The sequence below is a fragment of the Amblyomma americanum genome, chromosome 1 (assembly GCF_052857255.1).
Source record: "Amblyomma americanum isolate KBUSLIRL-KWMA chromosome 1, ASM5285725v1, whole genome shotgun sequence".
NCBI classification, from domain to species: Eukaryota; Metazoa; Arthropoda; class Arachnida; order Ixodida; family Ixodidae; genus Amblyomma; species Amblyomma americanum.
Window position 1 is genome coordinate 405,534,241 of NC_135497.1, and position 17,221 is coordinate 405,551,461.

At 49.5% G+C, this 17,221-nt stretch overlaps 1 non-coding gene across 1 annotated transcript; it reads right to left on the reverse strand.

Annotated features, from left to right (window-relative positions):
- Nucleotides 1–15,036: 15,036 nt before the first annotated feature.
- Nucleotides 15,037–15,108, reverse strand: TRNAW-CCA (transfer RNA tryptophan (anticodon CCA)). The gene has a single exon. It is a non-coding gene; the product is annotated as a tRNA-Trp (tRNA).
- Nucleotides 15,109–17,221: the final 2,113 nt, after the last annotated feature.

The following is a 17,221-nucleotide window of genomic DNA, read 5'->3' on the forward strand; positions in this document are numbered from 1 at the left end:
TCAGGACCCGGCTGAAGTATTTCTTCAGCATATTGACATGAAATGTTTTTGGGTTGCCCTCAACATCTACCACGTAGTCGACTTACCCCTTTTTCCCTTTAACCACATAGGGCCCTTCCATTTCATCATGAGCTTATTGTGCTCGGTGGGGAGCAGTAAGAGCACCTGGTCTCCAACCTGTAATGCCCTCGATTTAGACCCGCGGTCGTAATACCGCTTGTATCGCTCACCTGCCACTTCTAGAGCCTCATGTGCCATCTGACAGGTCGTTTCGAGCCTCTCTCGCAGGTCAGTCACATACTGGTAGGCCCTCTTTGTCCCCTCTTCCAGTTTGTCCCACGTCCACAATTCCTTCAGTATAGTGAGGGGGCCTCGCACGTTCCGCCCGTACAAAAGCTCGAACGGGGAGAACCCAGTGCTTGCCTGGGGGACCTCCCTGTAGGCTTACAAAAGCGGCTCGATAAACCGATCCCGTTCCTTGGGCTGTTCTGTGCACATGCGGCAAAGCATCTCCTTGAGCGTCCCGTTGAGCCTTTCCACGAGGCCGTTGGCCATCGGGTGGTAGGGCGAGGTGGTCTGCAGGCGAAGAGACAGCAGACGGCCCACTTCTGTCATGAGTTCCGAGGTGAAATTCGACCCTCGGTCGCTCAACAGCTCCTCCGGAACACCCATTCGGGCGAAAATTTGTAAGAGAGCCTCGGCCACCCGCTCGGTTTCGATGCTGGGCAGGGCGACGGCCTCTGGGAACCGAGTCGGACAGTCGACTAGCGTCATGATGTAGCGATTCCCCTTCCGGGTTGTGGGCTTGAGGGGCCAATAATATCGATAGCCACCCGGCGAAACGGCGTGTCAACCAGAGGCATTTTCTCAAGGGGCACCTTTTTGACTGATCCCCGTGGGGCTGTCCTCTGGCAGCTGTCGCACGACGCCACAAACCGACTTGCGTCACCATTCACGCCGGGCCAGAAGAAATCAGCCAGAATGCAGTCACAAGTCTTTTTGTGCCCCAAATGACCTGCCATCAGTCCGCAGTGCGCGACGCGGAGAACCTTGTTTCGGTGCTGAAAGGGGACAACCAGCTGTAAAGTATCCGAGCCTGACTCTGGTAGGAACTGGCGATAGAGCATGTCATCTCCTAGCAGAAAGGTGCACGAGCACCTTTCCTTTCTTTTTTTGCACCGGACCTTTCCCTATTCCCTCTGCATCTGAAAACAACGCCGGAGGGTCTCGTACGCTTGTTGGTCTCGGCTAATCTGCGTCGGGGTGACTTCTGCCATCGCGGTTGGTACTCGTAACTTGCGGAACGTCTCCGACGATTGCTGCCTGAACTGTTGACGGGTGGTAACGGCCGCCGCGGGTGCGGGCTCGTCCGGGGTACTTGGCTGTCCCTGTACGGGATCCGATGCACCCGCTTCGGCCCCTTCGATACTCAGGGCTATTCCCCTCCAAGTCGCGTCGGGCTCGGACGGATGCCTGGTGCCGTCAATATTTCCGAGAATTATGTCGAATAGTGGCGATTCCATACATACGGCCAGCACCTCTCCCCTATAGTAAGGTGTGTCAACTTGAATTCGCGCCTCGGGTAGCGATTTGACCCAGCGGTCCACCAGGTAAACGGCTCGGTGTCGGCCAGTAAGTTGGGACTTTGTTACAAGGTCTCGGTTGACAATAACAATGTTACACCCCGTGTCTCTCAACACTTTTATCCTCTGCCCAGCAATGAGGCCATCAACGACGGGAAGGACCCCGAACTCTTGGGCCCTGCCGAGGTTCACCGCTGGCAGTAACTGGCCATCATTCATCTCTAGATAGCCGTCTTGAATGCAGGCCGACACGTCCTTTGCTCCAGGGCGTGCCCGGTTGCCCTGTTCAGGATTTCTGCGGCTCTCCTTGCAATGCGCAGCGACGTGCCCCGGTCGCGCGCAAATGTAGCAGCGTGGTGTGGATGATACTGCCTCGGGTAGCGGTTTTCCCTGGTGGCCCTTGCGGCCAGCGTCGGAGGACTTGTCTATGGGCCGTTCCTCACGTTTCAGTTCACGCCGGCCAAAGCATGTGGAACACCTAGCAGTGACATAGTTGTCTGCCCTTTGTAGCAGCTCATTCTGATCGCCCGCCGTTTTCTCCTTCAGGAAGGTAGCCATCGACGGCGTGCAGTTATCTAGAAACTGCTCCCTCAAAGGGAGGCTCTTGATACCCTCGTAGGTCTGCTCGCACGAAGAGAGCTGTACACACCGCTCCCAGTAATTCTCTAATCGGGAGAAGAACTGGGACGGGGTTTCGTGCTCGTGGGGGCTTCTGTCCGGAACTTCTGTCGAAATTCCTCCTCCATCAAGCGGAAACGAAGCAGAAGAGCTCGCTTGACCTTGTCATAGTCTACCGCATCCGCTCCCGGCATGCGGCCACAAACGCTCAACGCCTCTCTCGCAAAGCACGTGCTAAGGGCTGTAGCCCCCTGGCCTCGCGGCCACTTCTGCGCCTCTGGGACTCGTTCGAATCGTGTCGGGTAGGCGTCCAAGTCGTCCGTTTTATCGTTAAACTGCGCCATTAGCTTATGTGGACTGACGAGCGTGAAACGCGATGTAGGTTCGCTTTGAACCGAAGCGGAATCCGAACCAGCGCTCCCGCCACCCTCGCCTCTCGCGGGGAGAATTTGTAGTTAAGCGTTCAGTTCGAGCATTGGACGAGCGGAGCGCGTCTTGTCCCTTTCTTCCTCCTCGAGCAGCCGCTGCTCTTCTTTCATGCGCTCGCGGCGCAACTGTTCCGCTTTTTCCCTGCGCTGCTCTTCTTTCATTTGTTCGCGCTGTTTCGCGCGCTCATCTCTGAGGAATTCCTGGAGGGCGACCCCCTCGAAGCCTAGCTGCTTCCCGAGAACAATTATTTTTTCTAACTCTGCCATTGCACCAACGGTTCTTTGTTCTCAGTTCTGACAGTACGTGAGATATTACTTGAACGCTATGCCTCGCGGTCACGGCCAATCGTGGTCAGCAAGTCCTGTCACGGACGCCAGTTTGTCAAGATATCGTGGGCGGCTGTGGTGTTCGTTGGCGCCGAAGTTACAATTAATCGGGCGAACCTGCCCACCATAGCACTCGGATGGGGAGGAGCGACAAACTTCTCCACCCCGCGTGCGAATGATTGTGATTCGACTGCTGACCGGTGATAGGGGCACGCCTGATTAGTCGTTGACCGGAGGCATGAGCCACAGGCAAGTTCCGTAGCGAATTAATTTAATTAGGCAAACAACAACCAAGTATTACAATACTTGGTTGTCGTTGACGCCGCTCCGCGACATGTTTCTGGGAAACAAAGGTCAAGGCTGGACAGGGCCGAAATAACTTTTGTGACATTGACACATTCTTGGATTAGGGGGTGTGGATTTGGGCATGTGCTTGGGGCTTGTGCTTCGGGATTGGGGCCCGGTGCTTGGCTTATCTGGGGTGAAATGCTTGGAAAGTGTGCCCTTGAGCCCACCTTGAGTAGTCGAAACATCTTGTGCCGTTTCGCTCTTTGGCCTCAGATGTCCTTGCGCCATAAAAATCCACCATCATCATAATCATCATAATCACAGTTTTGGTGCGAATGTAGTCAGAAAAACTGCTACCACACTGAGGTCAGCCAGTGGGGCCTATATATAAATGGAACGATTTGTGTACGATTATCTGAAATAACAGTGCTAGGCTTGCTGTGCTCGTCCTACGGCCACTTGAAGACGTCACCCCAATTTTCTTGCCATAGCTGGGATTTCCTGAACCATCTGCGAGTGCGCACACACGCACACGCACACGCACACACAAACACGCACACGCACACGCACACCCGCACGCCCACACGCACGTACGCGCGCACACGCACCACCGGTTTTCTCGGGCAAGGCTAATAATTATGCCAACATTTTAATATTCACTTTAGGGCACCTGCGTTTCGTTAAGTTGTAGGAGGGAAATGGTTACGAAACAGCGATGCAGTTTTTTTTCTTGGAACGTATTCCTTGCCCGGTCTTTTTTTTTTTTGCAGCATTTAAGTAAAGTCAGCGAATTGTGAAAAAAGCCACGCGAGTGTGCTCTTGCGCTAGCGACCGCCGCCGCTCGCAGTGTCGCCTTTATTGTGCGTCAGCACATTTGTTTGGAACATGGAAAGCGCGCCCCGTTATCTGCGATAAGTGATCGCCAGGCCAGGCACAGCCAATTCCGACTGAGCTCTCATTAATGCGAAAGTGCTATTTGGCTCACTTTCAAGGCCATGTCCGCAGAAAATTTGTCTGCAAAAAAACGGCAGCTTGTGACGCCCCGAGTCGATGTCATGCCGTCACGTGATCGGTGTATCATGTCTTGAGGGGAAACCTGTGAGTGGTGTAATATGTAGTGATGAAAATGACGTCACAATTAATTCATATAAGCTAATTACACGATAAATTACGCTGTCTAACGTACCTAAATAATGTTGAGTAATGTGATTAGGCTACGCAAATGCTGCTCAGTATAATTATCGATGATATCAAATAAATGTGACGCCACACCGAGTCACGTAACAATGATGTAGTGCGACGTCATACTAAGTCACGTGATAGATGATTGCAAAGAGTTCAGGCCAGGCGACACGCTACATGCCCCAATCCATACCCCCTAATCCAAGAATGTCACAAAGTTCATGTCTGCCCTGTCCAGCGTTGACCTTTGTTTCCCAGAAACATGTCGCGCAGCGGCGTCGACGACTTTTTCCCCCTTCGCCGCGGGGGAGCGGCATTCTCACCATAGCGCTGGAGGGGTCACTCAAAACTACTCCCCCTCCCCTCCTAGCATTGTTGCCATACAGGTGGCAAGCGCTTGCACGTGTTGGGAACAGCAGATGCGGATTGAATGCCCCGGCACTGTTCGCGGCACCCAATGACTCCTCGTGGGATTAAGGCATTGTGCCGAATTCTTTCGGCATTCCTTCATGTGTTCTTTTTTTTTCTTTTTGGGAACTGCATTCCTCTCTGCGTGGCTCCTGAAGATTTTTTTTCTTGTGTTGTTGTTTTTTTCACTATTTGCCATGCGAAGGGGGCGACGGGAACGCCGCGCGCTGGCAGTTGGTCTGGAGATTTCGGTGCGTGCGGTCGTGAGTGAGGTCAGCCAGGGAAGTGGCGGCAAGGAGCCTATACTTCGTCTCACAAGATGTTTGCAGCACTACGGAAGGTAGAGCTCTCTCGTCCAATCAGGGCTGCAGAAACGCAGAAAATAGTCCCTCGAATATTTGAGGAGTGTATGACTATTAATCAAAACAATAAGCATTGCAACTAAAAACATGATTTGGACAGGTATATTTAAATGGTAGGGAGTGTTTCAATCACTGGTGAAATTACCAGACAAAGCCCGTACGGACACAGCTCTGCGGAGGCCTGCTGCGAGGTAGTGATGCGTCGCCACTTTCCAACATGGCGTCGGACGAGTCTGTTGTGTCTCCTGTGTGCTCTACACCGACAGTGCACTGTTTCCCCAAGCAGGCGAAGCAGGTGGCTTTAAATGTTCTTGAAGCGCTTCGCGTCGAGTGCGGGGGCAGTTGGAGTACAAATGCGCTCATCAAGAAGACGGCAAAACTCACGCAGGTGAGCGAGCGAACGCTTTACAAGTGGACAACGGAGACGTTGAACGCGGGCCGAGTGTTGTCACCGAAGAAGCGTGCTGGCGGAAGAGGCCGCGAGCGGACGAAGAAGCTGGACGATTTTGACCTGAGCGTGTTGCGAAGGGTGGTACACACCTTTTTCCAGAGAGGGGAAATTCCAACTATCGCGAAGGTGGTTGCGCATTTCGAAGAGGACGAAACGCTACCGACCGTGTCCGCAGCGACAATGCAGAGGATGTTGAAGAAACTTGGCTTCCGATATAAGAAGCGCTCTCGGAATGCGATGTTAATCGAAGCGACGCACATTGCGCAGTGTCGCCGCCGGTACCTGCGCCAGATAGCGGAGCTGCGACGCCAGGGTAGGCCTATTTTCTTCACCGACGAAACGTGGGTTAACGCCGGCCACACGCGAAGTCGAGTGTGGACTGACTGCACCATCCAATCTGCACACCAAGCGCATCGATCCGGACTGTCGACTGGTCTACAAAACCCCAGTGGCAAAGGTGGCAGGCTTATTGTGACGCATTGCGGTAGTGAGCAAGGTTTTGTCGAAGGCGCAGCGGAAGTTTTCCGAGCGAAGAAAAACTCGGGCGATTACCACGAGGAAATGAACGGGGAACACTACGAAAACTGGTTCTCCAGGAGACTTCTCCCACTACTACCACCCGGCAGTGTTATAGTGATGGACAACGCGCCATATCATTCTGTGAAGCAGGATAAAGTGCCGCGGATGAGTAGCCTCAAAAAGGACTTACAGGCTTGGCTGTCCGGAAAAGGTGTCGCGTGGAGCAGCGGCATGGTGAAGGCCGAGCTCATGCAGCTTGTCAGCAATGTGAACACAGGTGGGGAGCAATACCGTGTCGACTGCATTGCTAAAGCTGCTGGCCATCTCGTTGTGCGCCTGCCACCGTACCACTGCCAACTGAACGCGATAGAGCTTGTCTGGAGCGACGTCAAGGGTTTCGTGGCCAGCCAAAACAAGACGTTTAAGCTCCAAGACGTCGAGCCTCTGGTTTGGCAAGGCATCACGCAAGTGACTGTTGAGAAATGGAAGAATTACGTGCAGCATATTATCAGTGAGGAAGATGTGATGAGAAAACTGGACCACATCATCGACGATGTTGTTGACCAGGGACCGGCCATTGTTGTCAACCTGGAGGTCGACACAACCAGCAGTGCTGAATTCAGTTGTTATGAGGACGATGAGATGATCGAACCCGTTTAACGTGCGTTGCCTCTCGCGCAGCACATGGGCTTGTTTTGCATTTCGCCACCATCGACACTCGGCTGCCTCGGCACGCTGGAGTAAATAAATTTATATGCACATGACACAATTACTGAAATTTACTGCGACGCGACAACAGAGGAACTGATGAGAACAGTACCCTGGTTGTCTCACATATATCGGTGGACACCCGAACCGCGCAGTAAAGGAAGGGATAAAGGAGGGAGGGAAAGAAGAAAGGCAATATCTCGGTGGACACCCGAACCGCATCGTAAAGGAAGAGATAAAGGAGGGAAAGAAGCGAGAGAAAACTGAAAATTGAAAGTTGGATTTTGAGGAAAGGCGCGGCGCTGCGCGGTGGAACACCTGTGGCTCGGTGCTACTATAAATAGAGGTAGAAAGAAGCCACCTGGACATCAGGTGGATCGAGCCACAGGCGCGTAGGAACACACTAATGTAGTGCGCGCCATCCTGCTTGGACGAGAGAGCTGTACCTTTCGTAGTGCTGCAAACATCTTGTGAGACGGAGTATAGGCGGAGATCTGACGCGTAGAGCGCGGCGACGGTGGTCCCGAAGACGCGAGGCCCAAGTTCGCCCGTATCCGCAAGCCCCCATCAGCCCCGTGTGATGTACTGTGCGATGTCAGTGCATGCTAAAGAACTCCAGGTGGTCGAAATTTCCGGAGGCCTTCACTAGGCGTCTATCATAGCCTGAGTTGCTTTAGGACGTGAAACCAGAAACCAAACCAAACACACACGCACACGCGCACACAAAAATAGATCTGTTGTTCCTTAACCCCCTTCAACTTAACGAAACGCCCGTAACCCTAATATGAATATTGAAAAATCATATTTAATGTTAGCTAATCAACAAATGAAGTGGAATTTAAAAGTACCCTGAGGGGCGCTACGCGAAGGGAGAAAATATTTCATCAGTCCGAATCAGCTCAGCTGCGCCGCTGATTTTTAATCCCTGGTTAACTGCCCGTCACCGCTTTCGCACAGATTGCGCAAAAGCTTACCGAAAATTACCCAAAGCAAAGTAACTGGTGCCTTCTGTGCCAGACCAGGGAATACCAGATGACCCAGGGGCGGCCACGTTTACATCCACGCCGTAGAGATGGATACACCCGCGGTGACAATGTCGGAATTGTTACGAAGGCGAAACTCGGCGAAGATCTCCCTCGCCCTCCCATAGATATTATTTACATCTCATTTAGCTGGATGTCCATCAACATGTCAATTATGTCCCCGCAGGTGAATATTTCCGCCGTGCTTGCGGATTCTGTCTGACCAGTGGAGTATCTGCAGGTTTCGTCGTGTGATTTCAAGCGCCGCCACTTCGGGATTCTTCCCACGACTGCCGATCTCGAAAACAGGGGCTTCCCGACTTTACTTTAGATTTATGCTATGTTTGACGTATCTTATCTGCAGTAACAAATACCGCTTAGCGAACTCTGTGAAAGCGTCTTTCATGTGCAGGAACTTCACAGCAAATCTTCTACATTCATGACTTCAGCAGTTTACCACGCCCTTACACCTTGTCTGGATATAGCTGGCTAAAACATGGGGTGCCACACAATGCCTTTTGTGGCGGTGAGGGCCAATCCGGTTCAGGTGACGCTGCATCGCTGGGCGCTGTGTCAGAACCTGCGAATGTGTAGAATTACAAGTACGGTGGCACTAATCATCGAAGATAACGACGCAGCAGCGGTGATGGTACCTGGAATTGATGTTGTCGTGGCAGGTTCCGCCAACAACCTTAAGGGAACCGATAACGCCTTAGCTTCCCTATAGTTGTTCAGAAATGTTCAAGAACCCGTGGACACAGCAAACACATACACCTGTGCTCAGGCGACTGCTGGAACTTCATTTGCAGAAACAGGTGATATCCGCATAGCTATTTAAAACTTGCGGATCGAGCAGAAGCTAAAGGAAAATGCGTCAGGGCATGGTCTGCGCGACGGTAAGTTTAGTTCTGCAAAGTTCATATTGCTGTAGGATCCAGCAGAATGGCTCCCATAAGCTGCCAGATGACGAGTTGCTCGCACTGGTAGCTTTGACTTCGTTGCCGAAGTGTCTCTGCAGAGGCAGCGATGAGGATGGTACACAGATTTCAGCTAGGAGAAAGATTTTTAAAAGTTTTACCCAAGAAATTCTTGATTTATGACCTAGTATTTGTTCTGATGCATCTTTGTTGGTGTACAACCGTCCTTTAGTGCTAGTTTTTGAAGCTTTTAGTCGGCCTTTTTGCCGCATGCCAGTGGGAATAACACAGCTCTCCAGGAAAGTGACTCCTCGCTAGATATAGGAGGTATTAATATGCGAACATGTGGCCTTGCATTGTTTCGGGTATGACGTGATAAGGTAGCGATGAATGTATTTCAACGAACAGTGAGCCCATGGTGATAGAACGTTGAGCCGTTATGATGTCTTTTCTGATAGCAGTATGTTTTCAGAAACTGCTTTCATGCCCTGTAATTAATGTAATAGACAACGACTTTCTCATTCTGTGCTAAAAAAAGTTTTTGACATATTCTAGAATAAGAAAGCCTTCAAATCAGTAAAACACAGGGATGCGCGAAGCCGCCGACCCAACGATCCCAAGAAAACTAATTTCGAAAAGGAGAAATCCCCGACCTCGAACAGTGGGTCAGAGAAATGTAAGGGAAGCGCTTCAATCAAACGGAGAAATGTACATGAAAACTGTAAATTAACGAATCCTCAAGTTACCCTCCTTCTCTCCGGACAAACCGGTGCTGGCATTTTGGTGAGAATGATGAGAATAAGATTCTTCCACAGAGTGATTGTTACCAACACCAACACGAGCACCGCTTTGACAGCCGCCGTAACTAACTTTGTGACGATATTCAGACGCTGAATGCGAATAAGCCGAAAAAACTGAAACGCCTACGATGCAACAAGCACGCGAATATGACGCCTCAACGCATAATGCCAGGTGTTTCATGGAAGACTAAGAAATTTTCAAGAATAGGATTTATGAAGTGAAATATGGCTTTTGCGGTATAATATTACCAGTGTTGGTAGACATAAAAAAGAAAAATACTCTTCACTAGTAAAGTGTTCTAATCCTAAAATTACAATAATTGACTTTTTAACTATTACAGATAGGCACTTGACTGCAAATATACATTTGTAGGCGGTCATTATTAATAGCTATATCAGTATTTAGAATTTCGAAAACGCAATTATCCTTGGCTCTGTGGCTTGACATCAGAGTGCATTGAGCCAAAATACACACGCTTTCAAAAAGAATGGAGTCAAAGCAACCTTTCTAGTGTATGTAAGTAGTCAAACATGCACATTTTGTCTGGCTTTAGCGCCAAACGTAATCACGTTTTGTAAGTTGTACAATCTGATGTTACTATTACTAATGACCGGCTGCAAATCTCTAATGGCAACTAGCTGCCTAACTCAAATAGTAAAAAAAACTTAATGATAAAAATTTGTTAACCAGCGTACAACTAAACAAGATAAACCAGTTTTCTGGTGTCGGCCAACACTGGTAATACAATGCTGAACAAGCCAAATTTTTTGCCTAAAAGAAACCTATTTTTGAGAATTGCTTAGTCTTCCCTGAGACACCTGGTACACGTAAAAATAAGTTAGGATTGCAGTCAAAGCTATCACTACCTACAAATGTGTTTTAGCCACACGTAGTGTTGTAGAACGAGTGACCACGGCTTCAGATGTTTGATTTCTCACATTTATAAGTAAACTTAAAGCCTTAAATATACTCAAGCAAATAAAATCTTCCTGAACCGAACGTGATTCGAATACGCAACCTTCTGAGCTGGAGTAGGACGCCCTACCATTGCGCCAGCGTGTCCAGCTGCTAGCGTTTCATAGCTGACTTCTTTTTCAAGCAGCACAAAAGACGCAATTTATGGTTTTCCATAATGAGAAAAAATTAGGATAAAGGGATTCTCACACAGAAGGTAGGGCGAAAAAAAAAGTATCGACTGATTGCGAGAGAGGAGTAAAAAATTGGCTGAAGGCTTCGCTTGGTTAAGCCTGCAAGAATGCGAAAGCAATAGCCTTGGCTGCGTCTTGGTTCGGCTGGTGGTGTGGACATAATTGCCCTTTGTTAAACTTATGGCTCTTCTCTCATATTCTTCACGTCGCTGGACCAAAATGTCACCGTCTGGTTCGGCCGTGATGAGAGACTTAATTCTCCCGATTCTTATTCAAGCGCTCCTCCTTCTCTTGGGCTCTCTGCTTTCGTCTCGCCTCGTTGCGTTCTCCCTTCTTGGCTGCATACTGCACTCTTCTGTTAGCAAGCCGCTCTACTCTCCGTTCCAGCGTTTCTTCAGCACTGCGCTTTCTAATGTTGAAGTTGTAGCGTTCCATACTATTCATAGATGCAGCATCGTCACCATTTGAAGCATCCATGATAGTCTCTTCGGCATTAAGACCGTCCATGAACCTTGTCTCCGAACTAATGGTTGTCTCCATAGTTTCGCTATTGCTAACACCACTCATTAAACTTGGCCCTGAACTTGTAGATGCACCCGCATCAAGCGGTTTTGATCGGCGTGCTCGCCACGCTGCTGCATACGCACGTTGTTTAGCTCGCCGTTCTTCTCGTTCTTCTGTTTCTTCAGCACGGCACCGTCGCTTGGCCGCAGCAGATCGTTCCAGCCTCGCCTTGTACACATAATCCGACATAGCGCAAGGCAGCGCGCCGACCACTGCGAGGAGCCGAACTCTAGCCCCATTTATCCTCTAGCGTGACTTCACACCAGCGAGCGCCCTCTCTCGGTAGCGCCGCAGCAGCGGCGCGCAAGGCTTCGCCTCCACCATCGATGCCGCAAGCTGGGGCCCCATCTCTCGGTCTGGCGTGACGTCACACGGTCACGTGACGCGCAGCTGTGTAAGGAGGCGCCACGACCACCGATGGGCCGAAAGTGCGACCAGTATTGCTTTCGCAATAAAAGGTTAGGACGCGGTTTGCACAATACAGTAAACAAGTTCTTCGGCTCGGAAGAACGAAGAGTTTTCCAGGGTTTCTTAAGCAGTGGCGTTGACGTTGTTTCGAAGCAGGATGTTATTTATAGATTCGGAGGGCAAGACAAATTGGCTCGGTGCCTGACATCCGGTGCTGCGCTTTTCGTTGAAGGTGGTACCGGCAAAAGTAAGGCACTGTCCCCTTCATTTGGTGGCTAATTCAGAGCAAGAAAAGAGTGGCAAGGCACTCGACGGTGTCCTGGCACTCGACGCGGAAATTCTCGAGGACGGAATGGCATCTGCGGGTGCTGCCATCTCGCAGACGCGTGTTTGCGGCCCTTCACAACATTATCAGAGAGCATATTTTTGTCATGAATTTTCAGTGAAGGCGTTTGCTTCATAGACTTCGGCTATATTAATATGTGCATTCAAGCAAAATTACGGCACATATCTTGCATTACAACTTCACCGCGTAGGTCAGAATATGTAAATGCGCGACAACGATAGTAGTCCTTCACATGCGACAAAAGCCAATGAAAGCTTGTCAAAAACGAGCGCTTCCATGAAATCACTATGAATTGCTCTCTAGCTTACACAGAAATCTGTTCGCAACCCTACATTGTCTAATGGGGAATGAAGGTAGCAGCCTGTTCATGCAATGCTCCTGTCAACACAGTCATGACATTATTTGCCGTTGGTATGCCACATTAATCACTGGAAACGGACAGCAGAACCCGTAGTTTGAATAGAACAGGTGCAGAGTGCGGGAACTGCGTCGGCACATTTCTTCCACCGTAAAGTCGTCGTCGTCAATTTACGAGAAGACGAACGCAGTCATCACCAATTCACGCGTGGCAAATTTTATTGGGATTATTAAGGGGACCTCTCCCGTAAGCAATGCCTGGCACAGCATTCAAACACACCAAAGGCACTAGCCGTCCCAGCTAGCACTGATCATCCGCAGTGGTACGAGTGCAATTGACATTAATTATTTTTCTGCTTTGTTCCGGTGGCCTGCTGAATATGGCTTTATAGCCCCGCTGTCAGTGGATCAGTCCTGCTGTGTTCGTTGGCGATGGCGGAGTAACACGACTGGTGACGGCTAGCCTCGCGGCGCTAGTGATCACCACACAGGCACCGTAAAGTGAGCACAGACGCAGGCGTCCGCCGCAGAACCAACTCAGCTGCACACGTGGTCCTCGTGACGCGATGTCACTATCACCATGCATCGAAACGAAGACCATGCAGGCGCAATCGCAAATTGACAACTCTCAAAATCATGCATTAAAAAAGTATAAACTCAAAGCATGCAACAGCTGGGCTGGATGAATGCATTGATGAGAAAAGTAACCCCCGCCCCATGCATTTTTTCATACTTCAAGTGAGCACTGGAAACACCATATATGATCAACTAGGCGCTGAGGGTGTTACGGTTGGCATCTGACACCAGGTGGAGAAAAGAATTTCACCCGACCTTCTCCCACTATGCCTCGTCGAAATGATGCGTGACTTCTTTCCGCCAATCACTCTCTGTGCCGGTCACGTGACGTCGACGGAAACAAGATCCCTCCGACAATTGAAGAGAGCCTATTTAAGGGGCTCCTAAATGTACTTTTAAAGAATTCATTCTCTTCTCTTCAGCTTTCACCAGCCTTGGGATAAACTGTGGAAGTTTCGCACTACTTTGGTCTACCGGATGCCTACAGCCCGACGACGACGCCACGCTACCCAATAGTAACGTCGGTAGAGCGTCGATAGGCATGCGTCGCAACAGGGGCAAACACATCCGGCGGTAGCCGACAGATGAGGGAAGATGGACCGAAATGATTGTGCTTTCCGGGACAGCGGTCGGTGCTCACGGAAGCCACCCGCCTGTTGGGATACGCTGAATCATTACTGCCAATTTAGCGCACAATCATTGTTCTTTTTTCGCATGCCAACGCGGGTTTCTTTTATGGAAGTAACTCTGTGGGTTATTTATTCTTCTGCTTGAACTGCAGAGGCTCTCCACAGCTCTCTTATGACCGACGACAAGCCGATAGGGCCGCCATGCATACTACGCTTGCGTCATTATTATTATCGGAAATAAAATGGACGGCAACCAAACTGCCTGGAGAGTCCAGCATACCCACACAAGTATCACTAATTCATTTGCAATGAAAAATACACGAATGCGTAGCTTTCACCTTGGTAAATTCAAAGAAAAACAAAAATTGCGGCTACCTTTTTTACGTCTCGGATTTCATGAAGAGGCACACGAAATGCGCAACGAACAATAAAAGCGACCCGGACGTGGTTCGAACAAGCAGCCTTGCTAACCGGTGTCAGGCGCACTACCGTTGTGCCACCGAGTGTTTTCGTTCTTAGGCATGGTATTTATTACTGTGAATCAATGTTCTATGCACATAAACTCTGAGCTACCGCTCGGAAACAGCTGCATTCTTTTCAATACTTTTCAATATGTCAGGCGTTTCGGTGAGTTGTATAATGAACAAATATGGGACTATGAGTTGGATTTTTAAACAGTTCAGTCTCAGTCATGTATGAAACAAATGCTTTTCTTTTTTTGCAGAGATGTGAGAGCAGTAGCCACTTTTGTTTTAGCGCCATAGCGTTACCTCACAAGCAAAGCTTGAAAACAGGGGCCATATGCGTGAATCCTCAACCTTTGACCTTTGACGGAACGCACTGCGGAGTGATAGTGACTCATAACGAACATGACATGAATCCTGGCATATCCAAACCACCCCGAACAATATCAACCGCACAAAAGGAAACCTGCCCCCAGTATATGCCCAGAGACTTCGCTCTTCAACGCAACGAAAACAAGTCGCCAATCAGCACTTCCCTGCAGTGCGCCGGCGTGACTAACAGCCTAAACCCCCCTCCCCCTCCCCCGCGCCTTTCGCGACACAACTGTCGTTCTTTTCACCCCCCCCCCCCCCTGCCTCCCCTCCATACTTAAAAGACGCTAGCTACTGCCCTCAGTCACCCCTGATGAAGGAGCCGAGTCGGCTTCGAAACGTTGGGTTAAAGTTTAAAATTTTGGTTGGAGATGTGCAGTTTTTTACAATCCTAGTTAGCCCGCAAGAAGAGACTAATCGCTCTTTTCCAAGTTGAAATTTTCAGTTTTTCTTCGCATAATAAAAATTTTAAAAGAAGTTCAGCATTTAGTGACTTTTATTTGTATACTTCATATCAAAATGTGCGATGCTCAGGAGTGTGTGTATAAAAAAAGGTTGTGACCCGGACGTGATTCGAACACGCAACCTTCTGATCTGGAGTCAGACGAGCTACCGTTGCGCCACCGAGTCGACTTATTGCCCGTGTAATGCAGAGTTCTTTTCAGGGCAGCTCATCGTCTGTTTCGTCTGGCCTCTTCCCGTGCTGTCTGCTTTGCGCATCGTCTTTTTCAAGAGACAGATGTGCATCTACAGTTGGATAGGAGTGGATTCTCTAGAGTCTAAGAGATCGCAAAGTTGAACGCTGCATTTAGGCAATTTACCTCCGAAATCTCTCAACGATAATGGGGAAACTTCCATTTCATTTTTTCTAACCTTTCCTAGATTATGGGAATGTTTGTGATATTGTTTGAAACTGCAGATGTCACAAATAAGGCGGGAAGTCTCCACGCGAAGAGCTTTATTTGGCGTGATTCTCCTATTTAAGTTGCACTGACACCACTTGGACTTAGAAATAAAAAAGACTAGCAGGTAATGCGGTGCGGTATAAACTGACATTCAGAATGAAGCAATTAAGCATGAGCATAATCCATACCACACATCCAAGTAGGGCAATTTAATGAGTCACAGAAAACTCACCTAAGGGAGGGAAACAGTACAGCTGTAATTGATTTTATGCTTATCCTCAGAAACAACGGACTCACAGCAACTCGCTGCTTATGACATGTGGATACAGAAAAACCGTCTTCGAAATGAACGCGCGCGCGCGTTCACAAACGCACACACACGCGCGCACGCACACACACACACACACACACGCGCGCACGCACACACGCACACACGCACACAAACACACACACGCACCCACGCACACAAGCACGCACGCACGCACGCACTCACACACACGCATGCACGCACGCACGCACGCACGCACGCACACACACACACACACACACACACACACACACACGCACACACACACGCACGCACGCACGCACGCACACCATACACGCGCACACATGCATGTGCGCGCGCGCGCAGACAGCTGACTAAAAATTCAGCGGAACACCTAATTACGTTGTGTGTTGGCAATGGGATATCATTCCAAGCTCTTTGTGCCCTCACCGGAGGTGACTGGTTTGGCTTGTGAAGCTACCTAAGATGCCGACCCGCAAATGGATTGCTCTTCCTGTTCCGCCGTGTTTTTTCCCCGATTAGGCTTCTAATGCTATCACATCAACACAACAGCTAACCTGCCAGCTAGAAGCTTGACAGGTTCCCCAGTCTCTTTAAAAGGTAAAAGGCAGCTACTTTCATCAGCACAATAATAAAACGCAGATGCACTGTCACTCTCATGACCTCAATAAGTGAGTACCAAAAATATTGCTACTATCGTACCTGGTCAACACCGGTTCACAAGCGTCGACACCTCACTTTGTTTTCTCCCTCCAAGTTGCCGTCGATAAGAGCACTTCTGCCAGTTGTCATTTCCATAGTGCATGCTGATAGAACTAAAATAAAACACACGCACAAAAAAACCAGAAGCACCCCTCGCCACCGCGACTAAAAATTGAACTTCGCGGTCTGTCTACAGCATGGAGGCAAAGAAGTAAAAGCAAGCATGGACCTGAAGATCAAAATAAAACACCAACGATATCCAAACGTTTCTTGCACTGAAGGGTGAGGCATACCGCGTGTTTCCACGAAGCCGGCCACCGATGTTTAAAAAAAGAAGCTTTTTGAGCTGTGAAGGTTGCTTTGGCAGCAGAGAAATACAAGTGTTGGTGGACATCAGACAACCGGTGAATCATGTAAACTTTTGACCTGGTTAACAAATTTATCATTTTTAACTTTTTTACTATTGAAGTTAGGCGCCTGGCTGCAAATAGAGATTCATACCCGGCCGTTAGCAATAGCCATATGAGAGTTCAGAATTTAGAAAAAGCCATTACTCTTGCCGCTGTGACTCGGCAGATTTTCATATACTCGCGCCTATAAAGGTGCACTTTTGAGATGCGCACGGCTATGACGGGCGAAAAACGACGGCCCGCATCGTGTCACTCCGTGGTTCGGGTGCCTTGTGACCGTCTCTGAACCGCCCGCCCAGGGGTGCTCGCTCCTAATCACTGCCCCAGTCCACACGGGAGGGAGAAGGTCACGTGGTATGTGGTCTCGTGGGACTTGCGTTGGCCCATGGCTAGAGTGTCCCAGTACACTCTACCATGGCTGGGTGACGTGTATTGGT